The 17,430-nt window shown below is 41.5% G+C and overlaps 2 long non-coding RNA genes across 5 annotated transcripts in view; one reads left to right on the forward strand and one right to left on the reverse strand.

The window, feature by feature from the left end:
• Positions 1-17,430, reverse strand: part of LOC309373820 — a 256,704-nt gene that overhangs the window by 133,405 nt on the left and 105,869 nt on the right. The gene's annotated exons all lie outside the window — the stretch shown is intronic.
• LOC309374335 lies at positions 1,829-14,908 on the forward strand. Its single transcript, XR_014170533.1, has 2 exons — positions 1,829-1,892; positions 14,639-14,908. It is a non-coding gene; the product is annotated as an uncharacterized lncRNA (long non-coding RNA).

A 17,430-nucleotide genomic window follows, 5' to 3' on the forward strand; every position in this document is an offset into this window, starting at 1 on the left:
TCTGTTTTGCAATTTAAAATATTCATTTAAATAATCTTAAAATATCAATGGCTTCCCTTCTTCTCTTTGCATGATTCATTTTGCATAACATAAATCCCTACATATTTTATACAAACTAAACCATTCAGTATTCCATTATTACATCCATCAAAACTTATTTACACTGTTGAATTTATCTTAATGCTGCCAACGTTTTCAAATGTACACACTTCCCCCCCATATATTCAATAAACGTTTTCTAATCTTCTTTAAATGTATGTTCTTATTGTTCTCTTATTCTATAAGTTAGGTCCGCAAACTGCATATTCCATCAGTTTAAGTTGCCATTCTTCTTTGGCTGGGACCGTGCTTGTTTTCCATTTTTGGACTAACAAAACATGGGTCGCAGCAGTGGCATACCTAAATAAACTTTTTTGACACCTGGGAATTTCCATCCCCAACAGAAAGGATTCTAGGTTTTTTTGGGAAAGTGCTTTTAAAAAAATCTGTTCATTATAAATTATTTCCCAATACTCATTTACCCTTTTAAATCTCCACCACATATGAAAGAACATTCGTTCGTTCTTCTGCACTGATTATTTCAAACTGGAATCTCACGCAACCCTACACAGAGAAGCCAGGGATTGATCATGTGACCGTTTGTATGTGAAACATGCTTTCTACCAATGAACTCTGGAACTATCTGTTCAAACAAAGATTGATTGCTCCCACACTAATTTCAGCTGTAAAGTTCACACTGCCACCATAGTGGGGAGTAAACTATGAGTACCCATTTCTGCACTGTTCCCAGACAAAGAAGGAAAGTAATTTCCAACTGCATTGCAAAAGGGACTTAGAAGCAATGGTTTCAGATCCTTTCTGCATCAAGCCTGGAAGGAGTTCCGTTAAGGGAAACTGAACCAGACATAAAAACATACACCCTGCCTTGAATGGGGTATGACAGACAGAGTATAGGGAGCTAACAAGCAACATATGGGACATGATGAAGAAAGGCTTGGCCAAGGTTGGTTAGGGTGGCACAGAACTATAAAAGAATGGGCATGGCATGGAAGGGGCAGTAAAGCCCAACCAGAACTCCTAACAGATTCAGCAGAGAGAGTGACCAGCTGTCAGGATGCTGTCAGCAGCTCCTGGCTGGTTGCCCAGGAAAGTATAAAGAAAAGGGAAAGTTTCTTACCGTCCTTTTTAATTTCAATCTTTGCAGAGAGAGGCTATAGAACCCAGCCTTTTGGATAATGGTGTTGTCCTGAGTGAATCTCCATGCCTCCTTCTCTCCCTCTTCCTCATTCGTCGTCATCATCATCATCATCATCTCCTCTACAGGTACTGCTCTGTCTTTGAGCTCTTTGCTCTCCTACTTTTAAGTCCTGCTGGGTTCAGGGAGATGGTGGGTCGGGAATGCTATCTAATGATGTGTCAGCCAGGTGTTGCTCTGGTTCTCCCATTATTTCCCAACTTTTCCTCTCATCTGCCTCTGAGCTGCTACCTTCCTCAAGCCCCTGTTGTAAATCTAAACTGCCTTCCTCCTCCTCCTCCTTGGAAGGGTCTAGATGGGGAGACGGTCTCCACTCTCTGACAATTAGTTTTCTTTAACTGTGGAGGCATGTTTTCAGATTCTACACAGCTCTTCTTCACTTTTATTATGAGAGCAAAAAATGAACAACCAATAGTCTAGATAGAAACAATTGGGTAGTCAGGCTGATGGTTACTTGGTTGCAGAAGTTTACTGGCCATTGCTGTTGGCATGGAGATAGTCTAGGTTGAATGCAAACATGCCATTCTGATATCATGTGTGATGTCACAAAGCGGCTATGCTTTAAGTCTTGGTAAAGCCAAAAACAGTTAACAGTCAGACAGCATCTCAACACTGTCAAGATGGATCTCCATAACAGGTGATGAATAGTTTTATTTGGGGGATATATTAACTTTTACAATTGGGGGAAAGTTTTAGATTAGTCTGCCAGTTTGTAACCCTCTTGTTGAGGCCAATAAACATATCTTCACAACCCTGTACCCATCAAATAATCAACTTTATGTGTGACTTTGGAACTGATTCATATAACCACATTTCCTTTCTCAACTCTATAGCAGCTTTTTCTCTGTATGTATAACCTATGTATAACCAAGAAGGAGAAGATAAGGAACTAGGAATAAGATCTGGATGAGTATGGTGAAGATCTAAGCTTGGCAGGAAGACTGCTTTGTGGTCCAGCATAGGAATGATGGGTGCTTCATATTACATATTGAAATAAGAAGCCTACTCTGGAATAACATCCAATACATAATTCTGCTGGTCTTCTTCTTCTTCTTCTTCTTCTTCTTCTTCTTCTTCTTCTTCTTCTTCTTCTTCTTCTTCTTCTTCTTGGTTTGTATGTGGGTGTACTCGTTTTCCAAATAAAAATTAATCTGAGGTAGTTTACATATTAAGAGTACATTAGCTGTAACCCACAAAGAGCAATTTAATTTCCAAATTGTGTATAACAAAGTTAATAAATTCAGCTGTATAAGATCAGTGAAAAACAGGCATTTTCCCACCCATGGCCAATTGTGGTAGCCGTTCTGAAAATTCCTATTCCGCTCCTAGGATTGGTTGGCTGAACAAAGCTGCTATATTATGTGAAGCAGAGGTGCCAACTTGTGAAGGAGGTTGGCGGGAGGTTGGCGTCATGTCAGGGCATTGGGAGAAGCCAGGGGGCAGAGTCAACAGGAGGAGGAGGAAGAGCAGGCCAGGCCATTGAAACCCCAATGTGCTAGGATCTATGCTTGGCCTACTCCACCCCCCTGGTTTTTTCATGCATTGGGGGGCTTGGCCCCCTCCCAAAAAATATTGGGGGAGGGAATGACTTGGCCCTCAGGAATTGGCACCTCGGGTGCGAGAGGCTTCCCTTAGGACAAAAACACTGCTGAGGAAGACAGATCTAAAAAGAAACAGTCCAGACCCTCCCCAATAGCCGTACAAGTACCCAAGGTGCACCTGTTGTCTTCACCCCTCCCAAGATGGGAGAAATGGGCCCCTAGCCTAACAAGCTGGAGAATAACTTTGTGAAGATTTCCAAAACATCTCTCACTATCTGTATCTCACAACGATAGGAGTAATTTGGTTCTACATATGCAGCAAAGTGAAGTGATAAAGCCCAGACATACTAGAATAGACTGTACTACTTTGGACTGTTGATGGTGTTTGGGGTGTGCCAATTATAATGCAATATATATCAGCTTTCTTTCCCTAAGTGTGATTAGGCAGCATAACAGATTAGGTTGCATGGTTCATTCCATAAAGGAAAGCCCACCATTTGAGTAATTCAGAAGCCTATTCCAGCCCTAATGACACTTTGACCACCACACTTCATTTTCCAGCATGCGAAAAGCATAGCAGCATTGCTCATTGTCCTCTTGCAACAACATGGTCCTTGTTGAATTAATAACTGGCTGCCTACTCGTAATTCAGAGAATATTCTCCACGGCCTTGTTGAAAAAGATTCAAGTCAGAGTGAGTCTATTCTTTTCTCTCACTGAGCCAAACTGACATCGGTCCTGGAGAGAAGGCGACAGAGGAAATAGATATGAATCAGGGTGTGCCATCCATATCAGACTCACATGCTGGTCGTGTAATAGATATTGATGGGCTCCCACTGTGGGGCAGTTTGCCACTCTTCGGGGCTCCACACTGTTGTATTTATGACACCTGCTGCCAAGAGAAAAAGAGATTCATATTTCAAAGCCTTTTTTTTTAAAGAAGGTAAGATCCAGACAGTCTTGAAAAGTGAAGATAGACATAATATTAAATTGCAATGAGTTCTTCACCCCACAGTGCATTCCTAGCTGTGAAATTTCCATTGCAGGCCGATATACAAGCAAATAAAAATGCAAATATAATGACACAGTGAAGGTATGGGGGCAAATCTTGTTTCAACCGAATGTGCCGTAGATCGAACCTGGTGAGTAGGAAGGATCATGTCGGCCTCTGGACAATCCACAGCCACTTTCTGTAGCCACTTTATTTAGAACTCAGCCCCGGAAAGTGAGATTTAGGTCTGAATTAAGCACCAGAACAAGCTTCTTGGCTACTGTTCTCATGCTCACAGTGGCTATTTATCCACAAAGTTAAGCTTTTCATGATGCTCATTTTCAAAACAAACACCCAATATGATATGGGGTGTGGCTCAGTTTGGTAGAGCATGAGACTCTTAATCTCAGAGTTGTGGGTTTGAGACCCACACTGGGCAAAAAATGTTGCATTGCAGCGGGTTGGATGACCCTCATAGTCCTTTACAACTCTACAACTCTATGATTCTATGAAATGAAGTTGCTGGCCATATAACCCTGTGCTGAGTGTGAGTGCAAACAAACAAATGTGTTAAAATAGTCCCTTTGTGAGAAGGAGCTATACATACATATGTTGGTACATGTGTAGGGCCCCTTATCACAGCTGAATAGTTTAACACCCAGCTGGCACATAGCAGTAGATGGGCAAGGTCACCATGGTGTTTTGTCCATGCCACTCTCTGACACCTGCTCCTACATCCCTTGTCTATTTAATATGTGTAGCATTCCATCGGACAACACACGTAACCTGCACAGTTATCTTTTGCCATTCAGTATATACATTACCCATTGCCCTTAAGTCTGGTTTGTCTCCTTCAAGTCCTGGAGTCCATATGAGAATATTCTGTGGTCCCAGAAGTGTAGTGAAGCAATATGGGAGAAACAGTCTACAGCTGTGTTCCAATGGCCTCTCAAAATCCTCCTTCCTATTTGCTGACAACAAACAAGTCGGGGTGGGGGCTATTTCACCAACATATTCCAGGGCGAGGAGAAATTTCTCAGAGGTGGGACTCAATATCAGAAGTGAGAATTGCACAGGAGCTGCTCCCCCTTCCAATTTCTACAGGCCCCTCATTTACCTTTCTCCACAACCTTCTTTTCTCTGACAATGTCCCTTGTATTAGATAGAGTATAGGGAAGGGCCCATGAGAGTGTCTGCAGCAGCTAGTGGACAGTCCTTTTAAGCTTCATAAGGGAGCTGTTTCCAGGGGAAGAACTGCAAGGGGAATGAGACTTTATGCTGACCACCAGGCCATGGCCTTTTCCACCTGCCTTGCCCCACCCTCCAGACCTAGGAGTCCTAAGTCCTAATAGAGTTGGTGCCATGGCCATTACTTGTATGTGTCTTTTGATGAACTGAGGGGAAAACTATGAGTTATTAGGATGGGAAGAGAGTGTGTATAAATTTCAACAGTGCATAGTCACATTGTTAACAGGCAGATCTACACTCATGGTTTATAATGTTAAGGAAGAGTTAAGGAATGGTTATAATGTATTTGGACACAGAACATTTTGCTTGTAGCATTAATAATGCATTGTTAAAGTGTGACACCAGAGGGTGCTACAGAGCAATGAGGAACCAGGCAGTACGGAAACAGCTTTTTTACAGGACCTACAAATTAAGATCATGGCCATTGGTCCCATCACCTCCTGGCAAATAGAAGGGGAAGAAATGGAGGCAGTGAGAGCTCTCACTTTCTTGGGCTCCATGATCACTGCAGATGGTGACAGCAGTCACGAAATTAAAAGACCCCTGCTTCTTGGGAGAAAAGTGATGACAAACCTAAACAGCATCTTAAAAAGCAGAGACATCACCTTGCCGACAAAGGTCCATATAGTTAAAGCTATGGTTTTCCCAGTAGTGATGTATGGAAGTGAGAGCTGGACCATAAAGAAGGCTGATCGCCAAAGAATTGATGCTTTTTAAAAAAAAAATTATTAAAACATTTATTGATTTACAGAAGTATGTGTAATGTCTCTTTCTTGCATTTTTTCATGTAACATTTTTACAAATCAGTTTCATTTGTTGAGACAAATGAAGGAAGAAAAGGGGGAGATGGGTGGAAGATGGGTGGGGGTGGGGTCAGGAGGTGATGTTTCTATTTTGCCTAATGTATGTAGGGTTTGGTGTCAGCGCTGCTTGTGCAAGTTCTCTGCTGTTCACTTGCGTTCCTTTGGTAGTGAGAGAGGTTGGGGTTGGCCTTGTTTGTTTGACTGGAGAGACCTGTCAGGAATAAGCATGGACCAATGGTACCAAATAGTATGGGAAACAGCCTTACTAGAAAAATTAACCAATAAACTGAAACTGACATGGGGACAAACAGAAGAAGACGCCTTTACCCCGGTATGGCTCCCCTTTATCACATACACAGCCCAACAAGACAATGACAACAATCCACCAACAGCATACAAATCAATATGGCTAACCTGGAGGAGACTCTTGAGACATGGACTGCAAGAAGATCAAACCTATCCATTCTGAAGGAAATCAGCCCTGAGTGCTCACTGGAAGGACAGATCCTGAAGCTTAGGCTCCAATACTTTGGCCACCTCATGAGAAGAGAAGACTCCCTGGAAAAGACCCTGATGTTGGGAAAGATTGAGGGCACAAGGAGAAGGGGACAACAGAGGATGAGATGGACAGTGTTCTTGAAGCTACTAACATGAGTCTGACCAAACTGCGGGAGGCAGTGGAATACAGGAGTGCCTGGTGGGTTCTGGTCCATGGGGTCACGAAGAGTCGGACACAACTAAACAACAACAACAACAACAACAACAACAACTGAAGAAGAAACAGGTAAGGAACATTTTCATGTTACCAGTATGCCCTGTGATGTTTTAGAATGATATATCTAATATTGTTCTAACAACATTTAAAAAGTCAGTGTAGATCCAGCAGATGTTGCTAATATTGTTTTGTGGAGTATGAGAAATGTAATGCTTTGTGCCTCTTATAATATGATGTTTGCTTGGGTTGTGCTGTTCCCCCCCCCCCAGTTGCTTTGCTAATAGTCTTTTATAGAAGGTGGTTGTTTCATTGATGACTTGCAATTGTTTTAATGATGATTTGTTGATTATTCTACCTGATTTGTGTTGCATCTGTGATGTTCATTTATTGTTTGCAAGCCGCTTTGCTACGCTTGTGAGTGAAAAGCGGCATATAGAAATATTATGCATGAAAAACAAACAAACCACAAAATGAAACATTTACATTAACTGCCCCACCAACCTTGTCCTCCTGCCCTGCCCTCTGCTGGCCTGTGACTCTCAGAACGCTGTTCAGAAGGGAATGTGGTGCTTGGCTTGAAAACTGTTCTTCACTCCAACTCACCTATTTATGAGTTTCATGACACTGTTGTTATTTTTAATTCTGTGATTTAAAAGGTGTCTGGCTGCAGTCCTGTCATCGGAAGCAGCCAAATCATCTGCCCACACACTCCTGGGCTTCTGAAGCTACCCAAGGGGCAGAGGAAAGGCCTGTACTGCTGTTACTCACATGCCTCACAGACAATGTCAGAATAAGCCCTCAGGGGCAAACAAGGTGTTTTCTAGATACATTGCATGAAGCCCGCCACTTCATTACAGAAATAAGAGATAAGTGATGCTGTTGGGAAGGCAGGATGCAGGGAAGGGAAGGGAAGGGAGTGTCCAATAGGGACACTCTCAATAGGCTCCATGTTACATGTGTGTTCCAGGACGGAGGACTGTTCCAAATGCACCGACAATGGGAGATAGAAGCCTTCCCTCCCCAGGCACTGCTTTCTGCATAAGGATCACCCCCCATCCCCACAATTAGTAAATTGCAGCTGCGTGCTATGTAGATTCATAGCTCTGTAACCTGTAACTACATGCTACACATGTCAGCGACATCACACATAGTTCAGCTAGGCACACTTTGTCACTTAACCTGTGCTCCATATGTTAATTCTACAATGGAGAACAGCAGAAAAATTCAAGTTGATTTCAAAAAGTGGGTGCAATGCAAAACACTGTCACCCTTTTGCTAAACAGCATTTCCCATATACAGTGGTACCTCGGGCTAAGAACTTAATTCATTCCAGAGGTCCATTCTTAACCTGAAACGGTTCTTAACCTGAAGCGTGCTTTTGCTAATGGGGCCTTTGGTGCCGCTGGCATGCAATTTCCGTTCTTATCCTGGGGCAAAGTTCTTAACCTGGAGCAACCACTTCCTGGTTAGCGGAGCTTGTAACCCGAAGCATCTGTAACCCAAGATACCACTGTGTTTGTGTGTGTGTGTGTATTAGATGCTGTAATAAAAAATGCATGGCAGGCGACATCAATTAGCACTGTGCCCAGTGCATTTCCTGGTCCTTTGTCCAGGATACGCTTTTAATACCTGAGAGACGTTGATCACCTGCGGAGTTTCCTGGATTCTCTGCTTGCTCTGTTTATTTCCCACATAGTTCAGTTAATTAATTTTTTCACTCAATAACTGTTGCCCTTCAGATCCGGCCTCAGGACATGCTGCCAGTTCAGACTGGCTGCTGTTTTCTTACCTTGTTTTTTCCCCCCTGCTGCTTTGACTTTGGATCGGAGACCGTGAAGAGGATTGCATCCTCTGCAGGCTATTTCATACAGTGAACACTGGCCATCAGGGAATGAAGGCCATCTCTGTGCTATAACATTTAAAGTAGCATCATACCACTTTAAACAGTCATGGCTTCCCAGTAACTAATCCTGGGAATGGTAGCTTGTTAAGGGTGCCCAGAGTCAGGGCCGGCCCAAGACGTTTTGGCACCTGAGGCAAACCCCGCAAATGATGTCTCCCTTGCTACCAAGGAAGAAGGGGTGAGTGAGGATCTACACCAGGAACAAGGCAAGAAAGAAGGATTAAAATCAGGTTTTCTGCCCCAGGGGTCTTGCTGTCTGAGGCAGTAGTCTCACGTAACCTCATGGGTGAGCTGCCTGACCCTACTCAGAGTTTTTCAGTGGCTCAGCAGTACAATTCCCAGAGTGGTCAAACAGTCAATAAACCTTACCAGGGACTTCTGAAACTGGCACCTCTGAAAGGAAAACTTCATTCGATTGAAACTTGGTTTTGTAATTCATTTGATAATCACAATTATAGCAGATTTGACCTATGAACTAGCTAATGTTGAGTTTCAGAGATTTTGAGTTTCAGAGGTTTTGCTTCATTAATCTTAAGAATAGCAAAGCAACACACTCTCAGGCAGAGATTTGTGTAGATTAGTTGGTTGGTGGAGAAAATTTATACAAGATTTGCTTCCTTTGCACAGAAACAGAAACAAACTTTGATTTGTTATGTACAGGAATGGCAACTCAGTGGCTCCCTGTCTGTGGAATGCTCTCCCCAGGGAGATTTGACAAGCACCTTCACTGAATACCTTTAGGGAAAAATGTTCCTCTTCAACCAGGGCTTTGAGTGATTCACATGTTTATGCCCAGTGATATTTTTCTATATATAAAAAAACGTTTAGGGGTACTCTCATTTTGCCTCAAGAAAATCACCATTTTATAGTTCAAATCAGGAAAAATAAATACAGTAAATGGACAAAGATTCACAAAATGTTTAGGGGTATGCGTACTAAAACTAGTACCCCCAGAAAAAGCACTATTTATACACCTTTTAAATGTGTTTGTGGCACTGGGTGGGGATTATTGGTTTGTGGTCCCCCCCCCCGGGGTTTTATCATGTACTTTGTGTTTTTATATTGTGTTTTTATGTTGTGAAATGCCCTGAGAGCTGTGGATGAAGGGTGGTACACAATTTTAATTAATCAATTAATTAGTTAGTAATACCCCTCCCCAACTGAATTCCTCCTGTCACCACCTTAATTAATCAGAACTGGTGTCATTGCCAATATGGCCTCAATATACTTATTTTTAACAAGGAAAGGAAAAGAAGAACAGACAGAGACAGGAAGAATAATTGGTTAACATTCTCATATATATTTCAGAGGAGAATTCTAGATCTCCACTGAAAAGCTGTTTTACTTAGAAGCGTCTGACCTAGCTAGCATTCACAGATTTAATTACGTAAGGAGAAAAGCACTCATAAGAAATCAAAAATATACACTTCAGAGCAGGTTGAGCATTTTAATTCTAGGCTTGGCTTGGTACTCGTTCAAAGAATCATCGTGTATATTTAATGGGACAGACCGATAATCCACGGAGGGCTTTTCCACAGCTGCTGGCAGATTGAGGAAAAGGAAGATTTGTTTGTTTTAAAAGTTTTTCTGTTGTCCCAGGATGGCAGTTCAGTGTTCACAATGTCTAAGATATGATGTCTAAGAAGTAGATACATTGGCAATTCTCCGGAGAACCTCTTTGTACATGCTCAGCAACTTTTTAAAGTGTTTGATTATTATTATTTCTTTAAAGCTGAACTAAGATCAGATGGAGATAGGAGATAAGAGATAACTCAGTGGCATAGCAGAATTCAAGCCAGAGAGAGAATGAACTTTATCCCTTTTAGATGAAATGGCACACTCTTGAGAGAGAGAGAGACTGTTTAGCTAACAGCATTGAATTTACGTGAATGAAACCTTCCAAGAGAGCACTTCTGAGCATACATTTGCCCCCATGATATCTACGAGTTTGCCTTGGGAAGGGCAATTCATTGATTTGAATATTAATTTATAAATCACTTAGCTCCTCCAAAGAGTTCAGGGATTACCTATACTTCACTGTGGATCAATAGCCATTAGAAATGTAACTTCCTGCTCTAGATAGAGAGCCAATCAGAAATCTGGTAAGCTAGAAAGCTGTTAAAATTCTCCTCAGCACTTCAGTGGCTGTAGTAGACAAGTGTCTTCAGAAGCAATTGAATGTCCATCAAAGCAAGTGAAAACTCTAGAAATCAAATTATTTGTTGTTGTTTTTTGCCATATTTTGCCTGCTGTTCAAATGGTCTCTAGAAGCAGCTAACAATAAATAAAAAACAATGCAGTAAAAATGCAAACCAAAGCCATGTATTAAAAGAAAATGGAAGAGATGTCCTTCTGCCTCCAGTCATCCGGAATCTTCCTGAACCTGAGTGACCATTTGTGTATATAAAGGTATGTGTATGTATTCATATAAAACACACACTAGGGCATATTGCATCACACCAATTTTTTTATTGATAAGAAATACTTTAGAAAAACAAAAAGCAACAAGTCCTAGCAGTGCTTGATTTGTAATGCAGAACACAACAACTTTATGATATGATCATGGGACACCCACAAAGTATAAAACAATGCAGCTACATGAATCATTCCCAAAATATAATTACAGTTGTACCTTGTTTGTTGAACAGAATTCATTCCGGAAGTCTGTTTGACTTCGAAAAACATTTGACAACCAAGGTGTGGCTTCCAATTGGCTGCAGGAGCTTCCTGTATGCAATCGGAAACTGTGGAAGCTGTGTTGTTTGGTTTCCAAAAAAAAGTTCACAAACCAGAACACTCACTTCTGGGTTTGCAGCATTCAGGAGCCAAAACATTTGATAGGCAAGGTGTTTGGGATCCAAGGTACGACTGTATAAACAAGCCTCTTACACACCTACCTTAAGTATGTATACAAACTCTATGAAAAGTGTGAGCTTGTTTTTGATGCATGAACTAATTTATTTTAGATCTAATTTGAGTTAAACTATCATCTCCTCATCAAGACAAAGAAGCCCTTCTCTTTTCTGTTTTTTTCTGAGCCATTAGGTACTGCAGGCTATTGTTCAGGATCCCTTTTGCAAAAAAACCTGAAGGAATACAGTGTAACTCTTTATCTGTCAGTCACTGCTATTGCTTACTGATACTTTCTATCAGCCTCTTTTTTATTTTTACCAATGAAAGACACAAATTGTTCAATGAAATATCAGTTTACTTAATTAAACTTGGGCCAAAATAATACAGACAGCAATACTAAGGCCCTTTGGCCCCTAGTTAACCTCAGAGACCCTCTCAGGTCACATAGCAGAAATTCCTGATAGGCAGCCCCTCTACAAACTGGTTAGACAGGTATCTGCCAAGCAGACCTACCAAAAGGGTACCTTCTGTGTATGAATGGGGACAATGGATTCTGGAGTCAAGGTATTGTCAGGCATCTTGGTTGACAGACTTGTGAAAATGTTGGAAAAACATGAACACTGAGCATTTTGTGATATATCTGTGGTATTTGTGGGGTGGGCTTTCTGTGACGGGGCGGTCACACCCTGAGGACTTGAAAATTCCTCACCTCCTTGCAAGGGGTGAGTGAGAGACTCTGTTGCAACTGTTCCAATAAAACTGCCTTACTTCCTCCTTCCTGGTTGTAGCCTCCATTTGTATTTCTGAACAAAAGTGGACCTCAAGGGATTCTAAATCGCTTGATGGGGAGCTGGGTTGTAAAACTCAACCCCAGTTTTGTTACAACCTTAGGAAAAAAGAGACACTTAGAAAGTAATCCTTTAAAGGCTACCCTCCATCATTTAAGCAGGACCAATTATTCATAATTCACTTCTGACAGATGTTTATAGTTCCTTTCTACAAACCACTTAAGCAAGCCTGCTTTCTCCTAATTGGCTCAGGTGGTTTAACTGCAAGTAAGTGGCCTGTAGATTGCAGCCTTCATAACCTATTTTAGTACTTTCATAAAACCTCCCTTGGTAATCTCTTCCATTACCTGACTATTTTTATGGTTATTAAAGCCTTCCTGATATTCGATCTGCATTTTCCTCACTTCTTAATTAAAGACCATTGACTCCCCCACTCCCCTTCACTCTCTGTGGCCATAACTGGGAACTGTTCCCCATTGCTTCCAAGAACATTTTACATAGTTGTAATGGTATCTCACTTTAGCCTGCTCTCTTTGAAGTTTAACCATTTCCTTACACAACATCCTTTTGATGCCCGAATCCTTTTTTAGTCTGTGAATCCTCTCTAGCATCACTGGACACAAGGAACTGAAAATGCAGGTGCAATTTCACCACCTGAGGCCCAGCAACTGCCAAATTAAATGGCACAATTTCATTTGGTGAGGCAGATATGAGTCTCCCCCATTTCTTATTTGTACAACATCGTGTGATTGACTCAGAGGGATTGAAGAAATATTAGATCTCCTGAGTGTCTGGTTTTCTGATCACCTACAACTTAGATGCTATTGCAACTGGTCTAGCTTTGTTGATTCATGTCTACTTGACAAACTCCCTGGTCTCCACACATTTCAGCAATCTAGTCAGTACTTTTAGACTGCAATCCTGTACACACTTACCTGGAAATAAGTCCCCTTGAACTCAGTGGGACTTACTTCTGAGTTGACCTGTAATGTTACTGAATTTTGAAATGTTCAGGTGTAGACATGGTGGATAAATTCAATCCATTTACACTTCCCAAAGCTATATAGATGCAGCCATCCTTCAAAATCTGCCCTTCTCCCAATTTTGTGATGCAGTTCTCCAATAAAAGCAACAACAACAATCCAGAAATGAATATATTAGGCAGAAGTATGCATAGAAATAAATACAGCTGTGTAGTAACATAAAAGATGCATTATATGAAGGGAAATTGCTTGCAAAAATGTGCAACAGTATTTAAAATGCACACTAAAATGTTGACAAATTTTCATGAGACCTTTTTTGGAGCAAAAAGTCTAAAAATTGTGGAAATGTGTTGAGCTCAATTTAAGATTGGAAAAATGAGAAACCTAAATTGATTTGCCCATCCTTACTCAAGTGGAAAATATGTTAATCAACACAGGAATAACTGTTTAGCAATCTAGGAACCCTGCCTATCAGGATTCCTGAGTGCACAGGGGCTTCTAAGCATGACCAGTTGAAAGTGTTCAGGAGCCCCTTCAGACGATTATGCTCAACTTGAAAAATGCTTGAGAGGAGCCCATGTATCTGGGTACACTGGGGATGGGATTTGCATATCACTTTCCATGTCTGGGCAGAGAAATGCTTGAATAAGGGTTTCAAAAATGGTCATAAAATAATGGATTATTTAAGGACATCTACTGAGTTTGTGACTATTACAACAAGGGATTATAAAATCATAGAATTGAAGCGTTAGAAGCAAGCACTCCCTGCAATAAAAGAATCTTTTTGCCCAAAGCTGGGCTCAAACCCACGGCCCCGAGATCAAGAGTCTCGTGCTCTACTGACCTTCTTGCCTTAGAACTCATACAGCACAATCCTAACAATGGACTCAGCAGTCCTAGCAAATCCCATGAGTCTTAATCTCAGGAAAATGAGTTTCAGATTGCAGCCTCCTACCCAACACCATTCTGCCATGAACCTGCTTTCAGGCTGAGGTCCATTGTGATCACACCAACCAATATGCGAAGGGTCTAGCATGATGGGGAGAGCACTCTTGCAACAGTGATTCAGGCCACTGGATGAGTTTGCATCCTTCCAACCTTGCTTGTATACCCCAACAAGTCTAAGCAATTGACCACCCCTAACCCTAAAATGCAATGACAACACCCTACGATAAAGGTACCACATAATCCAATTGTTGTGGGGTTTTGTCAAAACTAGTACTAATTTTCTTCCAGTATGAAAATGGACTCATGAAATTTATTTGTTTCTCTGCATAATAGATGGACTGTTCGGTAATACTTAACAAAATTGAGGAGGGCTTTTTGTGCATAATAGCAGCATTATTCTTTTTGAAAGCTCAATAAATTTAGATTTCATTATATTGTGCACAATGAGATGCTATCAAATAAGATGTTGGTAGATACACACAGGGCACACACACACACAGAATATTTTGTTATTATAGCCTGCTGGAAGTAAGGATGTATTTCATACAACTGGGTGTGTTGTGGCATGCTCACTCATCTATTTGATACAAGTGATTATTATTTTTTCTAGACTGTTGAAACTCTCAAGAAGCAAATGAATGGGAAAGAATGGATACATTTTATAAAGATCTATACAGGTTTCCTCTATGGAGAATGACTAAGAATTCAAAGTTAAACAAGCAGGGAGAATTTGTGGCAAGAAAAGAAGAGAGGAATGAATAAAAGAATTTCTGTCAGCAAGCACAGTGTGAAAATAATGAAGGAAAAGGAAAGAGACACTAACAATAATATGTCCATTTTCTAAATTAATATAATCCAAAAAAATCTGAAGCAACAATAATGTAATTCCATTCCTCTTGTTCCTCTGATATATATGAGATTAAAATGGGCCAAACTTATTATTAATGTTAAAAAAAAATGTTTTTGGAGGCAAAACCTGTCTCTTTTTGTAAGAATCAGTTGCTACAAAACCATGGAAAATGTGTCTGCCTTTTTCCTTTTCTTTTTTTAGCGATGTCTCTTCAATATCATGTGCAGCAGTTTACAAGGGCATGGCCTTGAAAGGGGACTGTTTATCACTTTGCAAGGTGAAGGTCTCAGAGCCACAGAATGTACCATTACTTCAGGGTTCATCTACTGGATCCCAGACACTCCAAGGACATTTGGGCCCCTTTCATCGTTGAACTTCTTGGGTTAGCTTTGATTTAAACACATCCTGCCTGGCCATCAAGCTTTCTGCTCAGGTGATCTGTTAGGCAAACAAACCTCCTTCTGCCCGCAGTCCTGTAGCCACTCTCATCCCCCATGATGCTCCAATCTCTTTTTCACCCTTCTTTGAGACTGCTCACTACAAATTTATCATATCTCATCGCAGCACCCCTTCTCTTCTCCTTGCTTTTGTTTGCTCTGTTTCTATCACAGTTAGCAGCTACTGCAGACCCTCCAAGTATCCCTGTTTTCCAAGGACACTCCCAGATTAACAGAATCCGTCCCGCTTTCTGATTTGATCCCAGTATGTCCTGCTTTCCCTTAGTACATATGTCCCTATTTTCATTGGATAAATGTTGGACGGTATGGAGCTATGCAATGCCCTAGCCAAGAAGAAGTAACTGTACAACTTTTAGATTACATCTGAAGGCAGCTCTGTATAGGGAAATGGTTTTTTTGGGGGGCGGGGTGAGTTTAATGTTTCATTATGTCTTTATATATGTTGGAAGCTTTCCAGAGTGGCTGGGGCAACCCAGCCAGATGGGTGGGGTAGAAATAATAAGTTGATGGTGATGATGGAATAGGATGTCCCTGTTTGCTACAGAGAAATGTTGGAGGATATGCTATAGCACTCTGTGCTAGCCCCTCCTTTCACTGTGATGTCCACTGCTTGGCTTTTACACAACTGTGGTGCACTCCATGGCACCCCCTTGCCTGTCGGCATGACACTCATGTTCCAGTTCATCCATCTCTGTATCTGCAGCCCACAAGTAAGTCACTACAGCCACCGGCAGTGTCCCTCTCAGATAGCTCATCCTCAAAACGAATCAGTCCTAAGAACTCTGTATACCTGAAGGAGCGTCTCTACCACCATCTTTCAGCTCCAAGGACCTCCTGGCAATTCACTCATTGCGAGAAGTGAAGTTACAGTGAACCAGGCATAGGGCCTTCTCGGCAGTGGCATCCACCCTAAGGAATGCCCTCCCATCAGATGTCAAGGAGATAAATAACCAAATAACTTTTAGAAGACATCTGAAGGTAGCCCTGTATAGGGAAGCTTTTGATGTTTGTTTGTTTTATTATGCTTTTATATTTGTTGGAAGCAGCCCAGAGTGGCCGGGGCAACCAAGCCAGGTGGGCAAGGTACAAATGTTGTTGTTGTTGTTACTATTTCAAGTTGGCACCAGTGCCCTTAGGACTAACAGAGCAAAAGATAGGGCGATCAACAACAGATGGAGTTATAGCCAATGACAGAGAGAGCCAACTAATTCTACTTTTATCTCCAGCCTCCTCCTTACTGAGTTCGACAAGGGCAACAATGAATACAACAACAACAACGATAACAACAACAACAACAACAACAATAATAATAGCTAAATTATTACCAGCTCTTGGCGTGAAAGTCAGAATTTATTTCTATCCCTTGGAAGAGAAATTATAGGAATTCCATAGCATATTTTCCACTGAGCTATTACAACAAGCCTTCTCTCCCTCTTTCTTCCCCCATGCGCCACTCTGAGTCGTTAATAGCTTTACTGCATCAAAGGGAGACACTAAAGGGTAGCAAAGGAGCAATCAGAGATCTTATTTTCTCCCGGGTGCCTGTAGTTGGCCTTGGTCTGAAATGAGGCATGATGTGCCAAACATGGCTCCTTAAAAATAATTAAAAGCAAGGATTTCATTTTTTTTTTTAAAAGGACTGTTTCTCAGAAGTAAATGAAAGCAAACCAACATCAAGGAGCACTGCTGAAATGAATCCCCTGCCACTCTAGGCATTTGCCTTTTGTCTTTTGCAGCTATTATGAGTATCTTCAGGAAGATAGCAAGAAGCAGGGGGAGGAGGGAAGAGTTCAAACATTTACCATAAGTCACTTGACAATTATAGGCCTCCAGGAGCTATAGGGAGCTATTGAAGCACTCTGCAGTCACAGCACAACTGGTTAGTGAGAGGAGAGTTTCGTTGTACAACTTACTGTGGCTTTGGAGTTTGAAGAAAAGCAGGTCAGGGCTTTACCTCCCTTACACCATGCTGAGTTTGGATTGGCTCCAATGAAGCAAGACGTGCTGTGGGATGTCATATTAACAGTGGATCCAAGCTCAGAAGCTGCACACCGGCCTAACCACCCTCAGCCCCTGTATTATTATTATTATTAT

The sequence above is a fragment of the Podarcis melisellensis genome, assembly GCF_964234715.1.
Source record: "Podarcis melisellensis genome assembly, chromosome: 7".
Taxonomy (NCBI): domain Eukaryota; kingdom Metazoa; phylum Chordata; class Lepidosauria; order Squamata; family Lacertidae; genus Podarcis; species Podarcis melisellensis.